Here is a 25839-nt window from a genome sequence, read left to right as displayed (position 1 = left end):
AGAGACTTTTATTTCCAAAGAGATATCTTGAATTGTGAAAGGGTTAAGTTGTGGAGAAATGGATAAGTGGCCCTTTTATATGGTCATCATTTCTCCAAACTGTACATAATAAACTTACAAAATAAACGTACCGAGTACATACTACACCGACTAAAAGCAAACTAAAACGACATATACAATCCTAAAAACAATATATAATGTTGGCCCTACAAAATTAGATGTACAATTTGATCAACCAGGTAACTTTTTTTTTCTCCCATTCATGATTGCTGTTGTTTGTTAATACACAACTTCTTACGTGCGGTTTGGAGTCCGTTAGCAGATTTCCGGCTTTAAATTTTTGTAACTGTTTCCCACCTACCTATGTGATTTATCTCTATGTCATGCATATGGAATGATGCATGAGGCCTACATTTCATTCTGTTTTGATTCCAAGCTGAGTTGAATACGCAACTTGGACCTTTTCTTTCGCAATTCTTTCTAGTGAGGTTGATATACTGAGTTTGAATTTAGCATAACAGCATATCGCTTTCCTTAATATTCTTACAATCCTAATGACCTTAACTTTAAGACATTCCGGTGTTCCATCATTACCCCTTTTTAATCTAAATGAAAACCCTAGGCTGCGTTCACATGTTCTTGTTAGGAGTATAGGTTATGATAAATCATGGGAATCAACTGGGATCAGCGGTGTTTCTTCGGTTAACAAGAAGAATGCCTATGTAGCTGCTTCTAAAGTTGGAGGAAATAGGAGCGGGAAGGAAGTTTCTGAAGAGTTGAAAGTATTTTGGGATGATGGTTACGGGACAAAAACCCTGGATGATGGGATCAAAATAGGCAGGACTTTGATTAAGAGTGATGGGGGGCCTCCTAGGTGGTTCTGCCCCATTGCATGTGGCAAACCTATTAAAAATTCTCCGGTTCTTTTGTATTTACCTGGTAATTTGTGTTAAATTTTCGTGTTTGGTTTCTACAAAAACTTCACAATCTTAAAAACATGTATGCGTCTTTGTCTTTGCTCACTTAACAAAAATGTGCGGCGTAACTGTTTAGTGCTCCTAAAATATTGTTTGGTATGCCCTTATCAGTGTTATACTTTGTTTAGGGATAGATGGGACTGGAGTCGGCCTTGTTGTACATGAGAAATCTCTAGGAAAGTGAGTTGTTCTTGATCTACACAAAATGTTTTATCATTTTTTTGGGTTGATGAGTAAAGCACAAGTCACTATTGTAAATAAATTTTTATGAATATAGATCCATTTTGTTACCAAGATCTAAGAAAACTATGCTTGGGTAGACTTTATAATACTAAGTTACAATGTGTGGAGACTGTATTCCTGTTCTTACATCGATGTTTTTCAACTTGAGTGATAGGGTTTTCAATGTTCAATGCTTGCATATTCCAGTTTGGGATCGAACACCGATGGAAGGTTATCATCTTCTCTAGCATATGTGCTCTACTGATTCTAATATTGTTTAAAATTTTCCTTACTCTTTGGTTGATCTCTTAGCTTTATAAGACTGCTATTGCTAAAGCTTCTCCCCAACCTGCAACTTTATTGGCAATCTGAACCGAATGGCAACACAAATTAAATTGAGACAAGAATTACAATAAGGATTAATCGATAGAATAATGATCAATCTTGGTACCAAACAAGGGTGTTGGCACTGATCACCATTAAATACAGAGAATTTTGGCGGGTAACCATTTTGTTAACCGTTACAACGGTTTTAGGTGCAGCATAGAACCGTTTAATTTGGAAACGATTTCATGTTGCAACCGTCTTACCAAGTTACCTTGCCAAATACTAATGTTAATTGAATACAAATAAACCTAAGACTAAATGTAATGTTACATAATATTTCAATATATATTAAAACATAATAAAAGCTTATATAAATCTAATAAAGTTTTAGGATGATTATATCTTCTTGGACAGTTATATGCATGAGATCAATTCTTATAATACACATTGTATTTGGTATAAATTCAGAAACTTACAAGTTATATCTTTAGAATATCTTTTTTGCAAGTTGTGATGTTATATATTTTCATTATCACCTTGTTTTCATGAAGGTTTGATTCAAATTGTGGAAGAAACTGTGATGATTGAGCACACTTTTTCCTCAAATAAGCCAATTTATTTGCTTGGAGAATCTTTTGGTGGAGCCTTAGCACTTGCAATGGCTGCTCGCAATCCTACAGTTGACTTAATACTTATACTAGCAAATCCAGGTCAGCTTTTTACATGCTTTTCTGAATTTATTTTTATTTTTAGGGTAAATTAACAAGTTTATTCGTAAAATTGGTATTTACAAGAATCCAATTACAATAGAGAGACAGATAAGCGCGGGCAACAAGCTACGCTACAAAATTGTTAATCTCAGTTTTGAGTATGCATGTCAGATGGTAACTACTATTGTATCCATTTCAGCAACTTCTTATGAGAGGTCACCATTGCTTTTTTTACCATCACTTTTGGGGGACTTGCCTGAAGAATATTATGGGTTGCTTCCTTATGCCATAGGCCCCCTTGCTGGTATGCTAATGTTTAAGTTAACTAGAAACTGTTAAGTGTGTTTAACTAGCTACTTAATTGTAACATTTAATACCTCTAATCCTTGTAATAATAGCATTGAGTTATGCTTCTAATATTTTTTTCTATCTACAATGAACAATGTGTAATGTTGGGCCTTTTCTGCTATATATATATCTCTTTGTCTTAACTAACTATTTCAAAAAATTTCCTTTTAGGTGATTATATAAAGATTGCAATGGTTAGAAGTTACGGTAGAAATCATTTGGAATCTCTTTTGCAATTGTTTGCCCGTTTTAGTGAAGATCTACGACTCCTTTCTGTAAGAACCATCTTTAGTTGGAAATGATTTAATATTTACTTTATTCATTGGTGTAATACACGGGTTTTTAGCCTAGTCATCATTGTAGTAAGGAAACAATTTAGTCTAAATCATAGAATTGGGAGACTAGTTATTTCTCATTGACCCTTTTCTTCTAGGTTATATTGTAGCTAGATCATTTCATGAAGAGATGTTTTACCATGTTAGGCACATTTCACATCGCCCGTAGACATAGACAGGAGGAGAAATGTTGGTTTCATAAGGAGTTACTATTATTATTATTATTATTATTATTATTATTATTATTATTATTATTAATCTCTTATATCACGGATGTGTTTTTGTGTTTTGGATGCATTGTCTATTAGAGGAGAACTTCAAGGTTAATGTAGGGCTGTAAACGAACTGTTCCTAAACAATTCGGCAGGAAGGTCATTTATGTTTGTTCGTTTAGTAAATGAACGAACATGATCAAGAAATTTCATTCGATTAGTTAAACAAACGAACCTGAACAAATCCTCGTTCGTTCAATTGTGTTCGCGAACGTTCAATACTATGTTCATAAACATTCGTTCATGTTCGTTTGTATATGCAGTTCATAAAAGTTTTTGTACTTTTTATTTATGTTGTCTAAACATTTTATATTCTTTAATTTATTACCCTTAACATAAAATAGGAAATCATTTTGTTACATGGTTTTTGAATTGTACCCATTACCTTACTCAATATTCACATTGATAAATACATCGATCTCACTCTCTAGACTCCGTCGATTTTATTCATGTTCGTTAACCAATCGTGAACACATTCATTAAGGACCTTAATGAACGAACACGAACATAAAATCTCGTTCGGTAAGCGTTCGTGAACATATTATTTTCTTAACAAACGAACATGAACAAGGCCTTGTTCGTGTTCGCTCAGTTCATTTGAAGCCCTAGGTTAGCGTGCTTGTGTGGGGTCAATTCAAGATGAAAAGTTTCCGCCCGACTGACCCGAACGAACTCTGAAAAACAGACATACATTAGTTATTTGTACAAAGGGTCGGATATTACATGAAACCGTAAAACTTTTTGTTATTACTTTTGTTTGGTGATAGCAAATTGTCATTGCTACTTCTACATCACGTAAAACCTAGTGTGAATACCTTGTTTCTGTTTTTTTTTGTTTTCTCTATGCACGTAGGAGTGCATAGTTTGGCCAAGTCTCTAGTTAGGCTCAAATTAGTTACGAAAGTGTAGTTTTGGCATTTTCACTAATTATCCATATAGAAGAGCTTGGGTATGCAATTGTGGGGTTAGTTGGTCTACCTCTTGAATGTAAATAGTCATCTTATAGAGTTAGCCCTTTATCTAATATTGTTAGTTTCATTTAGTGTTTCTAGGTTAACTTCACTTTGTTTGAATTACTATTTAATATCAATATTTCTACATCCATGCGAGTTCCCACCCTTTATATTTCCCCTGCTAGGTGATGGCCAAAATTTATTACCCAAAGACACTCTCAAATGGAGGTTGAAGCTTGTTCAATCAACTGCCGCCTATGCTAATTCTCGTCTCCATGCTGTTACATCTCAAGTACTTGTACTTGCTAGGTTTCTTTCTTCTATGAATAATAGTTTATCTTTTTAGTTATACATTCATGTGCACACTAATTGACAATTTACAATGGCCAAGTCCATGTTTCAAAATTTTGTTCTCTAGTGATAAGGGAAAATTACCGAAACACTCAAGTCTGACCAAGAAATTTCCAAAATAGTCATTGAATTTTAGCCAACAATTTCAAAGTCATCCACCTTTTGTCACTACAGGACGTAAAAAGAACTATCGGACCCACCTCCTGACCAATCAGGAGTGATAAATGTCCCTCATAGCCTACAGCATCTAAGAGCGTAGACTAAAATTTGAAAGTGTAGGCAAAATTTATCCGTAGACTAAATTTAAAAGCATAATTAAACTTAACTATAGGCTAAAATTTTAAAGCTTAGGCTGCATTTTAAAGCATATGCTAAAATTTGAAAGCGCAAGCTAAAATTTTTAATCGTAGGCTAAATTTACTCCGTAGGCTTGGCTAAACTTAATCCGTAGGCTAAAATTTGAATCCGCAATAAAAAATTTGAAAGAGTAGGCCAAAGTTAATCCATATGCTAATTCTGAAAGCATAAGCTAAACCAGCGTGTTATTTTGGTAGGCTAAATTTAGTCTACTAGTGACATGTGTCGCTCCCTGATTGGTCATAAGGTGAGTCCCACTGCACTCTTTATGTCTTTAGTGCCAAAAAGCGTAGGCTGCTCTCTGATTGGTTCAAAAGGTTGATGACTATGAATCTGTATGCTAAATTTCAATGACCGTTTACTATTTTGGTAACTTTCCCTTTCCAATTGGTGTATATGCACTTTGGAATGTAATATTTCTACGATATTATCATTTCAGTGGCAGGGACTCCCTCTTGCCAAGTAAAGAGGAGGCGCGGAGGCTTTTCAGATCATTGAAGCATTGTGACATGCGAATGTTTGAGGAAAATGGACACACAATTCTATTGGTATTATTGTATTAAGATCTATTCTTGCACTTTCTTGTCACCAATAGAAATTAAAAAAAAAAAGAAAAAAAAGAAAAGAAGATCTGCTGGTGTGTAAATGCATCAGTAAATATTATGTGTTTCTCATCACGTAATGACCTTTGTTTGCAAAATACAAGGCTAAGGAAAAGAACAGATAACTCTAAACATGTAAAGATGTTAATTATGCCTACTTTGTTAGTGAGCTTTGTGTTTTTTTTTTAAGTTTTACCTCTGTTAGGCTTCTTGTTTAATTAAGGTACTTTTCACAAAATTTATAAAAATAATAAAATGATGTATATAAATAAACGAGCCGAGCCCAAGCTTGAAAAAACAACTCACGAGCTAAGCTGGAGCTTTAGAGAAAGAGCTCAAAACTAGCCGAGCTCGAGCCCTGTAAGTCAAAACGAGCCTAGCTCGGGCTCGGCTCATTTGCACCCTAGGTGAATTGTTAGACTAAAATCTATCTAGAAACTTCAATTAGATCAGGATTAGAGTTCTGGAACTGGCCATGGTTGGACAAAATCAAATGTTAAATCATGTTGACTTATCATTACTTTACAGTGATCTAACAAATACTAAAGAGTTGTGACAAAAGAAGCTACCATAAGGCAGTGATGCCACTTCTTTTTGTTGGTGCAGGAGAGTGGTGTTAATGTGCTTAGTGCTATTAAAGCTACTTCCACGTACCGCCGTTCTTCAAAGCATGATTTCGTGAAAGACTTCTTGCCTGCTAGTATTACAGAGTTTAAAGCCTCACCTGTGGAGACTTGGTATTTTAACAGTCATCTTCGACCTGTTTGTTTTCTTTTCCTTATTTGGTAGCTCTCTTGCACTTACAAGTTATTGGATCAAAATAATTCATTGATGCCGATATTAAAACAGGAAGGCTTCATATGGGTGTGATCTAGGATTACTTAGATTATGTGTTTAAATCCACGAGTGCGTGTCACTCTCTTCAGTTCAAGTGAAGGCTACCTTGGAAAGCATCGCAAAAGTTTACCAAAATCGCTAACTTATGAGTTTGAGAAAATAGACTTGACCTTTTCTTTTATTAAAACATCTTTTGACTAATTATATTTCTTTTTAAATAAGAACTTGCTTCAACCAATCAGCAGTTTCAGTGTGGTACACCCTTGCGTCGCCGTGCAACAATATGGATCTCTTGCACCATTCATGAACCTCCTGTATGCATAGATATGCTACTTCAGAAAGGTGGTGAAAAATCTGGCTTAAGAAAATGGACCAGTGCACCAAGATTGAAATCTGTTGCGTCAATGGGCACTTGTCTGGCACTGATTGATTGATTGACAATTTTTAAAAGCCAAGGCTATTTTGTCAAACTCATTAATCAAACTTGTTATTTTAATGATTTACCCTGTTAAAAAAAGAAGCATATGCATGTGCACAGGTGGTACCATCTTTATATAGATGCAGTAATGTTCTCAACCATGGAGGATGGAAAGATAGTTAGAGGTCTTTCAGGGATTCCAGATGAAGGGCCTGTATTAATTGTTGGTAATCACACGCTAATGGGGATCAATGTTTTTCCTCTTGTCAAGGAGTTTTTGAGAGAAAAGAAAATCATGCTTCATGGTTTAACTCACCCGGAGATTTTTAATATCAATGTTGAACATGATTACTATTTGATTCCCTTTGCCGATCTACTGAAGTTAGCTGGCTCAATTCCGGTTTCTGGAATAAACTTTTTCAAACTGTTAGCAAAAAAGTCGCACGTATTACTTTACCCTGGTGGTGCACGGGAGGCTTTCCATCGTAAGGTGAGTTGCTTGTGCTTATACGTCACTTGAAAGTAGCACCTTTCTATATATACATTATCAATCGTTTTAATATTCCATGAAAAGGGATGGAGTAATCGAGCATTTAAGGGATATTTCTTCTGTTTATCTTGGTAAATGCAATATTAATAGTTGATAAGGGGATTCAATATTATTTTGTTAAATCAGAATTCAATAATCTAAACTATAACCTACTAACCAATAAAAGTATATGCTGACAATTAACTTGGCACGTTAACTTTTATTTTCGTTGACAAAGGAAATCTTAATTATTTGCAAATCTGTTGGAGGAAGATTGATATTACACAAAAAAATAAATATAAAGTAGTCAAAATCCCCAAAAATAGCCATCAAGAATGTTCTTGAACGAGTTCCGTAGGATCGGAGGCTCTTTAACAAGTTCCGTCGGATCCGATGGTTGTTGATGGCTACTTTGGGGATTTTGACTAATTGATGGCTAAAACTGGAAATGGGGAGGTTAACATGGTTATTTTGGGGATTTTCCCTTATTTATCCAATTATTATTTAATTTTCTTTTAAATGGCACATCACTTTCTTAATTTTGTTGCTAGCAGGGTGAAGCTGGCAAGCTATTTTGGCCTGATAAACAGGAATTTGTAAGAATGGCAGTGAGGTTTGGGGCCACCATTATACCATATGGAGGGGTTGGGGAAGATGATTTACTAGAAGTAAGATCTAACATACTCATTCTCTTTACAAACCAAAACTTGATCTACAAAGTAGAAATAACAAGTTAATTACATGTTGATAATCTACTTTTTTGCCAGCTAATCATTGATTATAATGACATGAAGAGAAACCCTCTTCTCAATCACATGGTGATTGAAGGTAACCAAAGGAGAATAAACTTGAGGTGAACTTCACATTCTTTATGATATTTTGGACATGAGATTGTAAACCGTTTTTAGTTAACCAAGCGATGCAACCCTCTTGAGATGCACTTTGATTTTTGTTCATACCACATCGATATCAGAGCCATATACTTATGGTTTTTGTTTTCTGAACGACGACATACTCACATGCTCATCTACACAAGGCATTAGCCCTTGAACATGACGTGAATTCTTCTACCTCTATGGTTGAGGACCACCTTAAATACACACCACTCACCACTATCAAATTGAGTATTCGTGACAGAACACAAAATTTCGCCACTTTGCAATGGATTTTCTTTTTGGAAAATATGTTTGAAAACTAGCCAACAAAATTGGCGACAAATATATTGCAATGAAAAGTTTGTAACTAGATTTAATTTGTCGCAAAATTAGCAATGGATTTTGCAAAAAAGATGCATTTCAAAATGGATAGCGATGACAATTCTGTTCAATTAAGAAAAAGGAATGCGTCACTATGTTTTTGAAACAGCACCGATTAGTAGTATTTATAAGTCACAGATCATATGACACATTTTAGATATAAAGACCATATTGCTTATGCATGTTATTTGACGCAGGGAGGGTGCGAAAGGAGAGGTTGCGGAGCAACAACTTCATATACCTATTTGTTTGCCCAAGCCACCTGGTCGACTCTACTTGAAGTTTGGGAAGCCTATACAAACAAAAGGAAAAGAACATATGTTAGATGACGATGATTATCTGCAAGAGTTGTATTTGCAGATAAGATATAACGTTGAAAAGAATATAGCTTATTTATTAAAGAAGCGAGAGGAGGATCCTTATAGAGGTGCTTTTGAAAGGTATTTGTGGCAAATGAAAAACGGGCCGCTAAATCAAATTCCATCATTCGAGCCATAAATGTTGAGTCTTCCATATACATCACACTTTGGTCATGAGTTGGTATTATACAGATGTTTTTTAAAGTCTTATCATCACCACTGTTAGCGACTGATTGTGACCAACTGAAACGGTTGCAAAACCAACGATTATGGCCTAGAAAAACGGTCACAAAATTAATGACAGGAAATTAAATAGTTGTTACTACTGTTTCCAGTCGAATATGCATCGCTAATAAATATTACCTTGTATAAGGTGATTTTGATCCATTGTACTTTATCTAGCTTATGAAATAAAAAAAAGGTATATTGGTTTTTAATGATCCCAACTATTGTCTTTTGGTCACTGCTGGTCCCAACTAATGAATTGGCTAATAATGGTCCTAACTTTTAAAGTATTTGTTCCTAACGGTCCGCGACTAGCAGAATCCTAATGCCGTTAGTTTCAGGTCGCCAGAAAAACGGTTTTTGCCGGAAAACTCAATTTTTTTCCCGAAAACTCAACATTTTCGTCCCAAACATCTTGGTAACTTCGTATCGGACCTTTAGGAACCTTTTTGTAGTAAAAGCCCCAATTATTGAGGTCGCCGGAAACCCCAGAACCATCGCCGGAATCGGTTGATGGTGCTCAAGTGGTGATAGTTGGTTAGCGGTGAGTAATTGGCGGTGGTTGCGGAGTTCAGGTGGTGTTTTCCGGCAACAAATTTGAATTTTCCGGCAAAAACGTTTTCCCGACGACCTGAAACAAACGGCGTTAGGATTCTGTTAGTCGCGGACCATTAGGAACAAATACTTTAAAAGTTTGGACCATCAGTAGCCAATTCATTAATTGAGACCAGTAGTGACCAAAATACAATGGTTGGGATCATTAAAAACTAATATACCAAAAAAGAATTACACATTAGTAAGGGTCTTGTTGAAATGTGTACCAAATCTGAACTTAAAAAAAATGTTAGATGCTCATCCAAGATCAAACTAAGTTTGAAATTGGATATAAGGTCATTCACCCACTAAAAGCATTCTCTATCTTACTCTTTATCTTTAAATCAAAAATTACATTAAAACTCATTACATTTTCTCTCTCCATTTCAATTAAATAATATTTTTTATACCTTTTATCATTGTCTTTTCTCTTTTCTTCACTCACAACCACTCTCAAAATATATTAAAAAATTATATGGGATGAACAGTAACTTTTCAAATATACAGAAAAATCACTACTTTTTCTAAAATATAAAAACTCTTCACTCACAACACCCTAAATCACTCTCTAAATTATAAAAACACCCCTCACACAAAATAAGGGGTTGGATGAGAATGCTCTTACACTGCATTCTTGAGTTTTTTATTTAAGGTTTGGAAAATAAAAGATAAGAAAATTTTTCTTTTTTCATTCTTGAGTTTTTTTTTAAGAAAAGAAAGAGAATGGAAAAAAAAAAGTTAAGGCTTTTTTCTTCAAAATTTTCCGGCCAAATATGGCCTAATTGTAATTGTGAAAGAAAAGTTTATAGCCATGCACAATATTACTACTTTACCCTATCTTTTCCTTCCTATTTAACTCAAAAATGAGGACATAATTGTAAAATTACAATTTCTCTCTCTCTCTTTTCCTTCTTATCTAACTCAAGAATGTAACTAACACTTTCTTTTCTTTTATTTTAACTTGAGAATGCTTTTTAAGTATATAATTTCTTTTCCTTTCTTCCCCTATCCAATCTTATCAGTTCTTTTCCTTATATTTTAAACCCAAGAATACAGTGTAATTGTCAAGACAATTTATATATATATATATATATATATATATATATATATATATATATATATATATATAAGCAAGATCAAATACATTTTATTCTTAACATGAAAACAGTGAGAACGAATTTGCTGTTATTATTAGGTTTACTTTTACAAGTGTTTGCTGTTATTTTTTGTTCGTAGTAGCTAATTTTTTATTATGAGACGTTATAAGTATTTGCTTATTTATATATTGTTGTTATTATTAGATTTGTTCTTTTGCTGATATAAGTATTTGTTGGTATTTGCTGTTATTATTTTGTTGTAATTTTTAGGTTTTTTTCTTTGTTATTATAAATAATTGTTTATGTAGATTGATATTGTAGTTGATATTGTTTCGACAAACTTGCTACAAAAAATACTTTAATAAATTTCCGGCAAATTTGCTACAAAACGTTAATAAAGGTTTCGACAAATTTGCGACAAAACTTGAATAAAAACTTTGACAAAATGGCCAATAAAATCTTTGACAAAATTGCCACAAAACACGAATAACATTTTCAAAAAACTTGGCACAAAACACTTATTACTTTCGACAAACCAGCCACAAACATTTTCAACAAACTTGCTACAAAATCTTGAAAATTTATTTGCGACAAACTTCCGACAAATGCTAAAATCATTTAAAAAATAAATATCCAAATATTTACTGCACAAAAATGCAGAAAGTTTCTGAAAATTACCAAAAAAAAAATTGTTTACAATTTGAAATAAAAATAACAAAAATCTTAAAAGAACACACATTTTTTTATTACAAATTAATCACCACAATATTTAACTTTTTCAAATAATTAAAACTAACGTATATTAATACATAATGGAAGTTTTTTTACTTATCCGCGTACATCATTTCTTCCGTCTTTTATTTGCCATTCCGATTGTTGAGAACACTCTTGTTCATGTCCGGCCCGTTCTTATTCAAATTGTTTCAAGCGGGCTTCTATGTTTTGCCAGGCCTCTTGTTCTTTTTTTTTTTTTTTGCTCCGCTTGACTTTTGAAGCTAAAATATGTCAAAAGATGCATAATTAATACATATTAACACTACTACAGAAAAGGAAGCTTAGAAGCGGTCAAAAATTTCCAGTTAAAGCGGTTTTCTAGTACACCGCTTCAAAGGAGGCGTTTTCAAGGGTTAGAAGCGGTTTTTTATTAGAACCGCTTTAAAGCATTCAAATTAGAAGGGGTTTTTTATTCGAACCGCTTTAAACTACTGCGATTTTGAATTCACCAACATCCATCCAAGTGTCAACGGCTCCTTACACTCAAACCACTCAAAACCTTCTCCAAAATCATCTTCCATTATTAATTACTCTCATCCAACATCTCCCTCCAAGTTTACACACATTTATGACTAATGAGGTATGGAAAACTTTAATTTTGACTAAAAATACATAGTTTTTACTTATTATTTTGTTTTATAAATTGTTTATCTTATCTAAAAATAGTATTTTTATTAATTTTTTAGTTGTTTTAAGTCTTTGTATATATGTATATATATTATATATGTGTGTGTATGTATACATATATATTATGTTTGTGTGCGATGTGGTTTGGTGTGGTTTTATGTTAAAGTTTAACCCAAAAATAAAATATGTGTTTTTTTAAATTTTTCAAAAACGTTCGGTTGTTATGGTTATAATGGTTGATCGAGGCGGTTTTCTAGGGATTTTTTTGGTTCGGTTTAGTGTTGGTTGTTTAATTCCGGTTTATATATATTATACATATTTATGTGTTATATATATATATATATATATGTATTAGGTATACATATTGTATGCATTCGTATAGGATAACCCTTTAGAGTATGTACCCGTCCAAAATTTATCTAATAGAGGTAAATTTTGGATTGTCCCCTTTTGGGACTGCTTTTTGGATATTATATCTCGTTTAGGATATGTATACATTTTTATAGGTTGACTGTTTAAGAAAAAAATCAGCAGTTATTTCCTCTTACTCTTTCGAGTTTGCGTTTTATACGCATACTTGGGGAGTTGAGGGGAAATGCTGCCGATTTTTTCTTAAATAGTCAACCTGTTAAAATGTATACATACGAGATATAATTTTCAAAAAGTGGATTTAGAGCACCAATTTACACCATATACATATATTTATTTGTTATTTTCTTTTCAGATGGATCGTAAAGACTGGATGTATGGCATTCCAACTACTAGCAAAACATATGTAAACGGCGTTCAAGGTTTTCTTAAGGTTGCCAAAGATAATCAAGTGAAAATTGGAGATGAAATGATTTGGTGTCCTTGTGGGGATTGTCAAAACAACAAAAGATTTGATAATATCAATGAAATAGAGTTTCATTTGATGACTCGTGGTTTTAAGCCTAGATACACTTGTTGGTCAATGCATGGCGAGTCACTTGGTGATCGTGGCACGTCGTCAAATAATTTAGGGAATAATGACGATAAACGTAATTCAATAAATGATGACAATGGGGATTTAAATGACACCAATGATAATTTAAAAGACATGTTTAACAATTTAGAGACCGATGCTGGTGATGATGAACTAGACAAATTAAAACGTCTTTTTGATGATTCAAAGAAACCATTATATACAGGTTGTTTGAATTTTCCATACTTAGTGCTGTTGAAATTGTTTAACATAAAGACTATGCATGGATTGAGTGATACAAGTTTCACGGATATATTAGAGGCTGTGCATGAAATGCTTCCGGAAGATAACGAGTTACCGGTTTCGTTATACAGTGCAAAAAAATTGATGTGTCCGATGGGATTGAAAGTTAAAAGAATACATGCATGTCCAAATGATTGTATGTTGTACAGAAAAAAGTTCAAAAATGATCATAAGTGTTTTAACTGTGGTGCGTCGAGGTATAAGCGTAAAACCGAAACGGATGAAGTTGACAATGATGTGAAGAAAAATGGACCACCGGCTAAATTGTTGTGGTATATACCAATTATACCCAGACTAAAACGGTTGTTTTCAAACGAAAAAGAAGCAAAATTATTGCGTTGGCATTCATATGACCGTATAAATGATGGAAAATTAAGACATGTGGCAGATTCACCTCAATGAAAAAATATTGATAGTATGGTAAAATTAAGACAAAGATACTGGCTTGTATACAACTGATAAAATTGATGACGTAGTCGACGAATTGGTAAATTTATACACACACATTTATAAACATAATATTATTCTGTGTTCTAACATTTAACATTTTTCAAGGGGTGCACTGAGAAAAGGATGAAAGAAGACGGAACATGTTATGAAAGGAGGTCCGATCCAATAACGGATTGTTTTGGGCCCACGGGGGCTGAACGCTGATATTCATATGTAATGGTAATTTAGTTTAATGCTAAATATTGTATTGTTATTTTAGTATATTAATTTAATTTTATAGGTGCATCACAAATTGTTGGAGGATTATTTAAAGGTGAACGTAACGAGGGGGTTAACTTGAATCGAGAGAGCTAAAGTGTAGACACGACCCCGTGTTCTCGTGACTCTAGTTGTGCATCTTATATCGATCAGGTAATATATAAATGTAAAAAAGATAACTATTTATATTAATTATTTGTTTCATTCCGTTTTTAATTTTTTCAGTTTTCGGTTCGGTTTTCGTTTAATTCAGTTTAGTTTCGGTTCCATTCAGTTTTCTGTTTCGTTTAATTTTTTTCTGTTTTCGGTTTCAGTTTAGTTTCAGTTTCTGTTTTCGGTTCGGTTTAATTCAGTTTAGTTTCAGTTTCAGTTTCAGTTTCTGTTTTCGGTTCGGTTTTCGTTTAATTCAGTTTAGTTTTTTCATTATTAATTTTTTGTTTCATTCACTTTTTAATTTTTTCAGTTTTCGGTTCGGTTTTCGTTTAATTCAGTTTAGTTTCGGTTCCATTCAGTTTTCGGTTTCGTTTAATTTTTTTCTATTTTCGGTTTCAGTTTAATTCAGTTCAGTTTCGGATTAGTTTCTGTTTTCGGTTCGGTCTGAACGCACTGTTGTTCAGCTTAGGTCGTGCTTTTGGGACGACTAAAAATCAATGTATATATTCAACACGTGTCGCTCTCTGGCTTCATGACTATTGGACCCCCTAATAATTTTTATGATTTTCAAGGCCAAAGAGCGGTGGCTAAGCCAGCCCGCATAGCTGATGTAACGCCTTTTAGTTTGCTGAAATTAGAAATAACTAGTATTTGTTGGTTTCAAGTGAGTGACTATTTAGAAAAAAAAAAGGTTTTATCAAGTGACTTTTCTAGTAATTTTCTCGGTTATTGGTCAAGCAAACTTATAAATTTCAAGGTTATTATTTGAACCAAACCATTTTTTTTTCAAAGATTGTTGTGGCCTAGTGTAGCAAAGATGCAGCAAGTACTCCCATGAAATTTGTGAAATAACTGTTTCTTCATGGAGTCAACTATATTATTTTCTTCGTGGCATAGAGCAATGACCACTAAACATACACGATATCAAAAATAGACGAATTTATTCCTGTCCAAAGCCTTCGGTTCGGTTTTCGTTTAATTCAGTTTAATTTTTTCAATTTTCGGTTTGGTTTAATTTTTTTCTGTTTTCGGTTTCAGTTTAGGTTCCATTAATGTTTTGCAGGATCTACGTGCGTGTGAGTTGTTTATGCACGTTGATGTGTCTACGCAAATAGTCATTGCTGAAGGACGGGTACATCCTACTTCAGAGGATAGTGTCGTACAAGACACTCTCATAAATGATGGTTGTTTGATTGTACAAGTAGATAGTATCACGCCACACTATGTGGGTTTCCCGGTCCCCATTTAGACATGCACCAATGATATTAGTGTAATGAGTCACACCCTTGGTAAATGTGTTCAGTGGCCCATTAACGCCTTAAAGGTATGTTTGGTTGATCAATAGTTGTATATATTTCTTGTATTGTTATTATTATTATTTAAAGTATATTACTTGTTTAATTGTAGATAAAAGACGTCGAGTCACCCCACCAATCAGCGAGCGGCTCGAGAAATGCCCCTGGTGACAGTGCATCGAGGCACAATGATGTTGTTTCACCTTATGTACCATCTCCACCACAAGACGATCAATATAGAAAAATTGATTATTCGTATGATCCTACCGTTGATAATAATGAATTTGTCGAGACTCTGGTAATTAATCACTTCACTTTAGTCATACTCGGGTTAATCGGGTTTCGGGTTAGTCGGGTTACCCGGGTCAGTCGGGGTCGGGTTAGTTGGGTTCGGGTTAGTCGGGTTATAACCATAGTAATATCTAAAACAGTAATAGTATTAAACAAATAATTAAATAAAAATTGTAATAGTAAAATTCTAATAAACGAAGAGATATATATACACGTAAACTGGAAAAAATAAATTCACAGCCCTAGTCTTGTTTGTCCGTTTACAGCCGGGTTTGGGTTGGTCGGGTTCGGGTTAATCAGGTTTCGGGTTAGTCGGGTTCGGGTCAGTCGGGTTATAACCATAATAATATCTAAAACAGTAATAGTATTAAACAAATAATTAAATAAAAATAGTAATAGTAAACGAATATATATATATACACACACACACGTAAACGAACATAACCAGAATAGCCACCCGATCTAGTCTTGTTTGACATAAAATGACAAAAAAAAATTCACAGCCCTAGTCTTGTTTGTTCGTTTACAACCGGGTTCGGGTTAATCAGGTTTGGGTTAATCGGGTTAGTCGGATTCGGGTTAGTCGGATTCGGGTTAGTTGGGTTCGGGTTAGTTGGTTTATAACCATAGTAATAAATAAAAATAGTTAATCTTGTTTTAGTGGGCTTAAGTTTTTGAATAATGAATTAGAAAAACCGACTTAAAACTACATCGAAATTATCTGTTCAACAAATATACTAATTAGATAATTGTTTGTTGTTTTAGTGGGCTAATTTGGAAGATGATCCAGTTCAACCGCTTCAAAAAAAAGTTAAGGTTGAACAGACACAGGTGAAGGAAACCGCTCAAACTGATGAAGAAAGGCAAGGCCAAAGAAATAGATAAAGCTTTGAAGGTAATTAAAAACCAATCTAAAAGATTAAAAGTTTGGTCGACCGATTACATCGTTACATTGGACGGGGACATGATCCAGTTAAGTTTTCTACACCTGATGGGATGTTTTCCACCATAATATTAGACTGGGTTGAGTATGAGGTGATGCTAAAAGTATTTGCAAAAGGGAGGCTTGATATCACCATCTTAAGTTGGTTTGAAACGTAAGTTTTTTCTTGTATAGCGTACCAATTTTATATATTATTGATCTTATTAATTTTATAATGTTTGTTTTTCTTAATTCAAGGTATTTTTATAAGGAGGCTATTCGTTTAGAAAAACCATGCGGTTTTCTAAGCGCAAACTCAATCACCGAACGTTTGTGCCAACTTCAACCCGAAAACGTTAAAGCTCACATCATTGACGTATCAAATCTTCATAAAGATAAAGAATATTTGCTTGCTCCCTATTTGGCCGAGTAATACATATTTTATTTTTTGTCTTTTATTAATTTTTATATAGTTTATTACTACATTTTTATCTAATTATTCTATAACTTTATATTTTGTAGGTTTCATTGGATCTTGTTTATAATTTGCCCCAAAGAAGTATTTATTTTAGACTCTTTAAAAGGCGTAAAGGACCAAGAAAATTATCTTCTTACGAACATAATTCAAGAAGCTTTTAGGGAAATGTTTACATGGAAAATGGTTGAGGTATGCTTTCTATTTTTTTTATTATTTTAGTTTTTGTTAATTGGTTTCTAGTTAACTGTATTTTTTTTTGTTGTAGTGCAAGAAGCAAAAAGGAATTTGGGAATGCGGATATATGGTCATAAAACATATGTTCGAATTTGTTTATCATTATTATAATCAATTCCCCAACAATGTAAGGCCTTTTTCTGATTATTTATAATAAATTTTTTTATTACACTATATATTAGGTTAGGTTAACTTTGGTTACCAAGGGTATTCTAGTAAATTGGGATTAGTTACAATATTCGGGCTTGAGTTTGGTTGGGCTATGTTCGGTTTTAGGGTGGATTGTGATCCTATTTTCTTTGCGACAAAGGGTTTTAGAGCGGATTGTGACCAAATTTGCTCATTTTAGTGTTGTATAGTATTTAGTTATCAACTATCCGCGGATTGTGATCCTATAGTATTTTTGCTAATTTTTGCCGGGTTAATTTTAACTTTATTTTTTTGTTTTTAGATTTGGCACGAATCGGGATTTGCTAAGCTCTCGGATTGATGATACCGTAATGAGTGTGATGCCGCCGTTTTTTGATTTAATGTTTGTGAACAACCCCTCTTTAGGTTAGATTTGTATGTTTGGCACAAATCGAGATTTGTATGTTTTTTGATATTGTTGAATTAGGAAAACTAGTGTCCGTTTCTTAATCGAATTTGGCAATTATGTATGATTTTGGTAACATTTGTAGCTGTATGATTTTGCTGGTTATTTATTATATATGCAGCTTTAAGTTGGTTCTTAATTTTAATAAGCAGCAGCTAAAATTATTATCAATAGCTTTAAACGAATTTGGCTACAGCAGCTAGTGAAATTATTAAATATTATGCAGCTTTTTTACAAGCTTTGAAGCGGTTCTACAATAACCGGTTCAAACACATTTTAAACTATAAAACCGCTTTAAATTAAAAACCGCTTCAAACATATATAAATCCAAAAACTGCTTTAAAAGAGCAAGAACTTTGATTAGAAGCGATGAGCTTAGAAGCGGTTTTGAAACCGCTTTTAACGGGGTAAATAACCGCTTCAAAGCTATATGATCTGTAGTAGTGTAACCAAAAGATTTTTCTAACATACTAACACATATACATAACAAAATAGGCTCTTATGATTAAAATTTTAAAGAATGTTAGGAGTCATATTTGTTGCATCCACACATTCTACTAGTGTTAGAAAGAATATACATACATGCACATATACATATCTTCTACAACCTGACTTAAGGTAAATACTAACACGCATTTATTTTCTTCTTTTGTTGCATGCATATTTGTTACACCAGCATACAAACATAACATGTTCTACAACTTTGTTATATACTAATGCATAAGTTGCTTTCCATGGTAGGCATTATTAGATTTTTATATTTGCTATATATTAGTACCGGTAACATTTTTTGTTTACTTATGATTAATACAAGCACAGTCACCGGAATCCAAATTGTAAAACACTGTCATTGAACCCAGCGACGGAGATCGGAAAACACAATAAACTAACCTTCAATTGATACCTATGCTTTAACTTAATATGATGGGCGCACCTTATTTTTCTTCAAACTATCTCCAGAATATAACTTTGTAATTGACAATTGAGAGGTGTAAGAAATATTTATTCTGATAGCCAAATTGTAGGAGTTGTCATAGAGAAATAGTTGACGGGATGCAAGTGTTTATGGACTTTTTTACCCTTATCTAACTATAATTAAGTCAATAAAATAAAACACACCCACAAATAAACCAACTTCCAATCTTAACTATTAGATCACTCAATCTAACGCACCAGATCTCTTCTTACAATTCTTAAACATGCTTCACTTTTTAACAATGTTGTAAAACTAGGTCTCCAAGGCCGAGTACTCCCCAGGTATTCGCTACAAGGTATGCCACCAAGGAGAGTTTCTTTAGCACCGTTTAGTTACTAAGAATCGATAAAAGGTGGTAAACCTTAGCCAGAATCGCATCTAATTGGTCAACTGATTTTGTCTTAGAAAATAAAACATAATTCATATTTCTATAATATTGAAAAAAATATATATAGCTTTTTTAGTTAATGATTAGCTACTTTTAGAATAATTTAGTATTTAAAAATATATTTCTCTTATTTATATTGATATTTAAGTGAACCCAACTCCCCAGTCGGTCGCCCACTGAATGTTGCAGCCTTGCTTTCTAATATAACTCCACCCCCACTAACACATACACTGATGCACATGCATACATGTACCACACGCATATACAAGTGCATGCATATACACACATACACATAAAAATACATATACTAACACATACACATGAATGAGTGTATGCATACATGCTTATATTCGCACGCACACATAAAAATACATACATACATACACACGTACGTATATACATACGTACACTAACAACCACGGTGGACACATTTTTGTTGGAAACTTGTAGCAAACTTTGCAACTTTTGGGACAATTTTGCCACAAAATGTGGTTTCATTATTCATCAATGCTATAATCAATAAATAATACAGATTTGTCAGAAACTTGTAGCAAACATTAAAAATTTTGCTACAATTTTGCCACGAAAGAGTGGTTTTATATATATTTTTTTGACATTTTTATCCTGAACGTAATAATTAATAAATGATTAAAGGTATTGTCAGTAATTTGTCAGAAAAAAATTATGTTTGCGACGAAATTGCGACAACACTTTTTTTTTTGTCAACGTGTAAAATTCTAAGATTTTTTTTTGTTTTGGTTTATTGGCGAAAATTTGTGAAAAAATGTTAGAAATTTTAAGTTGTGGGAAAATTGTAGAAAATGTTTGTAGCAAAAAAACCATCTTCTAGTAGTGAAACCACATGAAATCGAGGGCACCGATATGGAACGAAAAGCCAGACCTTCTCTAGTTGCCAGCATGTCCATGTCCGCCTTCCACATGAAGATGTTGACTTTCTTCGGGACCGGTTATTCCAAGGCATAGCAAAAGAACCGTAAGCGCCACTACCTTTAAACGTGGCCTTCTTTATTGACAAAATTGCGAATTTTCCGGAGAGGTCTTCCAACCAAGTCCAATTACCCTCAACATCTGTCAAATCCACTTGTCGAAGAAGCAATCTTAAATCCTAGAGCTCAATGGCTTCAGACCTGTTCGACATGTGAAGCAAGAATAACCTTTCTCTAGAGCGCATTTTGTTTGGTTTTAAATTGCCACCACCATTTTGTAAGCAAGGCAACATTAACATCCCCAAGGGGGGTAAGCCCAAGCCCACCCACGTTAATAGGGGTAGTAACCTTACTCCAGCTGACCCAGCATATTTTATTACCATCCAAGTCCGTGCCCCAGGAAAAAACTTCCTGCATTTGGCCTCAAGTTGCTCGATAATCTTGACCGAAGCTTTGTACAAAAAGAATAAATAGGTTGAATGGGTCTCCATCACCAATTACAAGAGTTAGGCGATCCTCAACTGACAAAGTACTAGATTTTCATCTAGACAGCCGTGAATCAAGCGTATCCATAATAGTATCCCAACTTGAAATTCTATTTGCAAGCTTTATACAACTTGAAATTCTATTCATATTGCACCCACCAGGTATTTGAACGGTAAATGGCGGGAATACATTCAAGAGACTGATTTATACTCGAGAATGAACTAGAAGAGGCATTGATTCATTCCTTTCATGGTATCACGAGTCTCTGTGGTAACCTAACCCTAAAACCACCGCCTCTTTCTTCTCAGCTTCTCAATCCTTCCTCTTACACGTATGTTCATCGAATTCTCCCTTTATTTCAAACATTAAAACTTATATATCCATCACCCTCGAGTTTGAAACCAGCCAATACACATCATGGTCTAAACTTTTCAAGATTCATTGTCGTGTTTTTTTTGTTTTTGAACACCTCTCCCGTGTGTCCTCCCTGCCGCCTCTTCCAAAGAAAAATCCAAAATCGATGAACCACCACTGCTTATGACGCCTTGACCGCTTTGGAAAACATCTTCCAAGATAATAAAACAACCTAGACTATCCTCCTCAACCAGAAGTTTGCTAATACCCAGCTTGACGGGTTCAAGGACATCTCCTCTTATTGTCAAGCTTCAATGTAATTGCTGATCAGTTAGCAAATGGCACATGGTCACACTCCGGTCGTTAATGACAAGCTTGTGCTACAACTCATCTACGGACTCAATGAACGATAAGAAACATCTGCTACTATCCTTGCTCAAACGAAACCGGTCCCTGATTTCTATGAGGTTCGGTCCAAACAAATATATACTTGAAGAAGGTCACAAGACTACTCAGACCATGTACTAGCCCAGGCGTCCAGACAAGCCCTTCACGCAACACGGTCGAACCAGAAACCCAATCTCTGTACAACATGGAACACCGCTCGGACCAGCGTGGTTGTGACATGGGCCGCTACCATGGCAGGGTTCGTGGCCGTGGGTCTTGGGTTGTGCTCGATGTGCTAGTTCCAGTTCGCAGCCCAATCGTATATATGTTTATTCACAACAAAAGGTACAAATTTTAATCTTTCAATATTTTCAGTGAAAATTTTCAAATAGTTGGATGAACTCTACATTATTCCTTTTTATAGAAATATATAGCTTTACATCCATCATTTAAACTTATGAACTTTTGAAAATTAAAACGTTTAGTTAAATAAGTAAATAGATGTGCAATTTGATCAACCAAGTAATTTTTTTTTCCATTCATGATTATGCTGTTGTTTGTTTATACACAACTTCTTAAGTGCGGTTTGGAGTCCGTGAGCAGATTTCCAGTTTTGAACTGTTATGAGTACTTGTTTCCCACCTACAATATGATTTAGCTCTATGTCATGCATATAGAATGATGCATGAGAACTACATTTCATTCTGTTTGCAAGATGTGTTGAATACGCAACATGGAACTTTTCCTTTGCAATTCTTGCTAGTGAGGTTGATATAGTGAGTTTTGAATTTATCATGACAGCATATTGCTTTCCTTAATATTCTACGACCCTAATGATCTTAACTTTAAGGCATTCCTCTGTTCCATCATTACCCCCTTTCAATCTAAATGAAAACCATGGGCGGCGTAGACATGTTTGTAGGGCCAATATTATATATTGTTTTTAGGATTGTATATGTCGTTTTAGTTTGCTTTTAGTCGTGTAGTGCGTACTCGGTACGTTTATTTTGTAAGTATTGGAGAAATGGGGACCCTATAAAAGGGCCACTTAATCCATTTCTCCAACTCTTTAACTCTTTCACAACTCTTGGAAATAAAAAGTTCTCTCTCCACTTCTCCTTTTTCTCTCTTTTACATAAACAAACTAAGATCCGAGATCCGAGTGTCGTTGGTGATTTCCGCTAACCAACAACACGGATTGATCCGAGTCAAGTCTTGAGATCCATCTAGAGGACCTACAAGTGATATCAGAGCTTTCGGCTCGATTTTTTGTGGTTTTCGGGTCAAACTTTTCGGGTTTTGATCTTAGTTTTTGTTGGATTTGAGATTGATTTCGTGTTACTCATCTCTTTTGGAGTCCCTTACACCTTGGAAATACACGAGAATCACCAAATCTAAGTTTTTAGTTTTTTAAGTTTTTGTGTCCGAGCTCAGATTCGGCTTAAAAACTCATATTTAGGCCGATTTATTGATTTTTAGACTAAAGTCTTTTTGACTTTTTGGAAGTTTGGGTGTTATATTCTCAAAAAAAAAAATCGCATCGGGTACTGTAGCAGTCGCTTCCGAGGTACTGTAGCAATCGCCGGGGGGTACTATAGCAATCGCATCGCTGAGGTACTGTAGCACTTCGCACGGGGGTAATGTAGCAACTCGGCACTGTAGCAACTCATGCGAAAAAAGGATTTCGCATGCACTGTAGCAACTCGGTACTGTAGCAACTCATGCGAAACACTGTAGTAACTCGGTACTGTAGCAACTCATGCGAAACACTGTAGCAACTCGGTACTGTAGCAAAAAAAAAGTTATTGTTTTAAAAGTTGTTTCGCTTCACACCAGATCATTTCGCTTCGCATTAAGAAAATTCGCTTCACTTGAGACTGCTTCGCGTCTCTTCAAAAAGTTTCGCTTCGCTTGAGACTGTTTCGCGCGAAATTCTTGTTTTTGTTTAAAATCAAACTGTTTAAGGACTATTAAGTGTTTGAGACTGTTGTGACCATGGCTAGTACTGATTCTGAGCTGTTGAAGGGGTACTTGTTGCTTGAGAACCAAGTGGGAACCAATACTAAACCTCCAAAGGTTATGACCTTAGATGACAACTTTGTTGATTTCAAATGGAGGTTCATGAACTTTATTTCGTTGATTGACTCTGAGTTGATGAGATGTTTTGAGGTAGGTCCTCATGTTCCTGTGGTAGTCACTGCAAATGGGGGACAAGCAAAAACCGTTGAAAATTATGATCAAAATGATAAGACATTAATAGAGCAAGATAAGAAGGCATACCTCACTTTAACTGTTTGTCTTTCAAATGAAATTACTAAAACTCTACGTGAACACAAAAGTGCAAAGGGTTTGTGGGATGCACTTGTTGAAAAAGTTAAGGGAAATGCTGAGATTAGAGAAAACAAAAAGGCTCTGTTGAAAGAAGAATTTAATATGTTCAACCATTGTCAAGATGAAAATGTGTTGGACTTGGTAAAAAGGTTTGAAAAGTTGATGGTAAGAATCAGAGCTGCTAGTGTCAACATCACGAACTCTGAAATCAACCACAAGCTGTTGAATTCACTGCCTTATACATGGAGCGTCAATGTTGTTACCATAAAGAAAAGCACAAACTTGTATACCATGACACTCTCAGAGTTGGCTTCTACCATCAAATCTTTTGAAATAATGGAGGATAAGCTCCAAATGAACAATCGGTCCAAAGAAAATAAAGTTGGGACAAGTGCTGTAGGTGAAAGCAGTCGTGCATGTCCTATCATTCCCGACACATCACATGCTGATGAGGTATATAGCAATTTATGTTCTCAAGCTTACATTAGCTATGTCACATATTATAGATACCATCATAATGAAGTTTTGAAAGAAAATGCAAAACTTCGTGAGTTAAATGCTGAATATGTAAAGGTTGACAAGATTTACGTTGAGAAGATTGAAACTCATCGTGATGATGTGGCAAATCTTAAACTTAAAATTTTTCAAAAGGAGCATGACGTTATATATTATAAAAACATAATTGATGATTTAAAAGATGAAATTGAAAAGTTGAAACTTGATGCTTCTGATAAAAGGGAAAAAGAAAAACAAGTTGAAAGATTTGAAGCATCATCTGAGAAATTGGATGATCTTATTGGAGTCCAGAGAAGTACTAAAGTGAAAGCGGGGCTGGGGTACGATTACATTGCCGTACCACCACCTTTTAATGATAACTACACCAGTTTGCCCCACTTTAGCTATAATACTTCTCCCGAGGAAGAAATGTCATATGGGGTTGGTAGAATACCAAAACCTATGAAATTTGTTCCTGCAGTATCACAAACTGTTGCTCCAGTTCAAGCATCTGATAAATCTAACATCAATGTATCTTTTGAAGCTGGTTGTGTAGAAGAAAGTGGGTCGGTGGAAACGGACACGAGTTGTGATTATGAAACCATTTGTGATGAAACTTTTGTTGAAAAATGTGTCAACGAAAGTAGGCCTGTTGAGGTGAACATATCAAGTTGTTCATCATCAAGTTGTGAGACTGAGGATAATTCAAGTAAAAGCAAAGTTTTTGAAAATGAAAAGACAAGTACTTCGTGTAAATATGTTCCACCAAATAAACGATCATTTTTTCAAACAACCAATCAATTAAGAGATCCTCAGTCATACAACTTCTGTGACAACAACTACTATGGTCGTTATCAACAAATTTTTGTTGATCCATATTACACAAATGTGTTTTATAATCATGTTCCTTTCCAATGATCACCTTTCCCACCACACCAACCACATTATAGTTCAAATGAGTTCTTTGGCACTCCCAGGAGAAAGTGTTGTTTTGTGTGTGGTCACTCTTCTCACCTTGCAAGACATTGCAAGCACTGGTTCAAGCAACAGCTTGATATTCAAAAGCGGCTTAGTCAGTCCCCAAAAAGAGCTTTTAGTAGCCCTGATTCAAGGACTGATCAAGCTGATAGTGAACCTAGTGAAATGGATGTGAGATTCAAAGTAAATAAAGTAAAACACAAAAAGAAACCTTTTTGGAAAACCAAGAAGGATAAAATCAAAAAGGATCCTAAGACTGTAAAGTTTGAGGATTCACCAAAAATAGTTTCAAAACCAAGAAAAGAGAAGTCCAAAATTGCCAAAACCAAGGAACAAGTTTTTGCTTGGATTCCTAAGGACTGCTCTTCATCAAGTGAGGCTCCAACAAGAAATAAATGGTTTTCA

The 25839-nt window shown here is 34.5% G+C and overlaps 1 pseudogene; it reads left to right on the top strand.

Moving 5' to 3' along the window:
- Positions 1-508: 508 nt before the first annotated feature.
- LOC143610047 (phytyl ester synthase 1, chloroplastic-like) lies at positions 509-8992 on the top strand (annotated as a pseudogene).
- Positions 8993-25839: the final 16847 nt, after the last annotated feature.

This window comes from Bidens hawaiensis, unplaced genomic scaffold (genome assembly GCF_021521415.1).
Source record: "Bidens hawaiensis isolate Kalapana, Puna unplaced genomic scaffold, B.hawaiensis_p1.1 tig00023631_1, whole genome shotgun sequence".
Classification (NCBI taxonomy): domain Eukaryota; kingdom Viridiplantae; phylum Streptophyta; class Magnoliopsida; order Asterales; family Asteraceae; genus Bidens; species Bidens hawaiensis.
The sequence above is the reverse complement of the archived record's forward strand: the minus strand, read 5'-3'. Positions and strand labels throughout refer to the sequence as shown.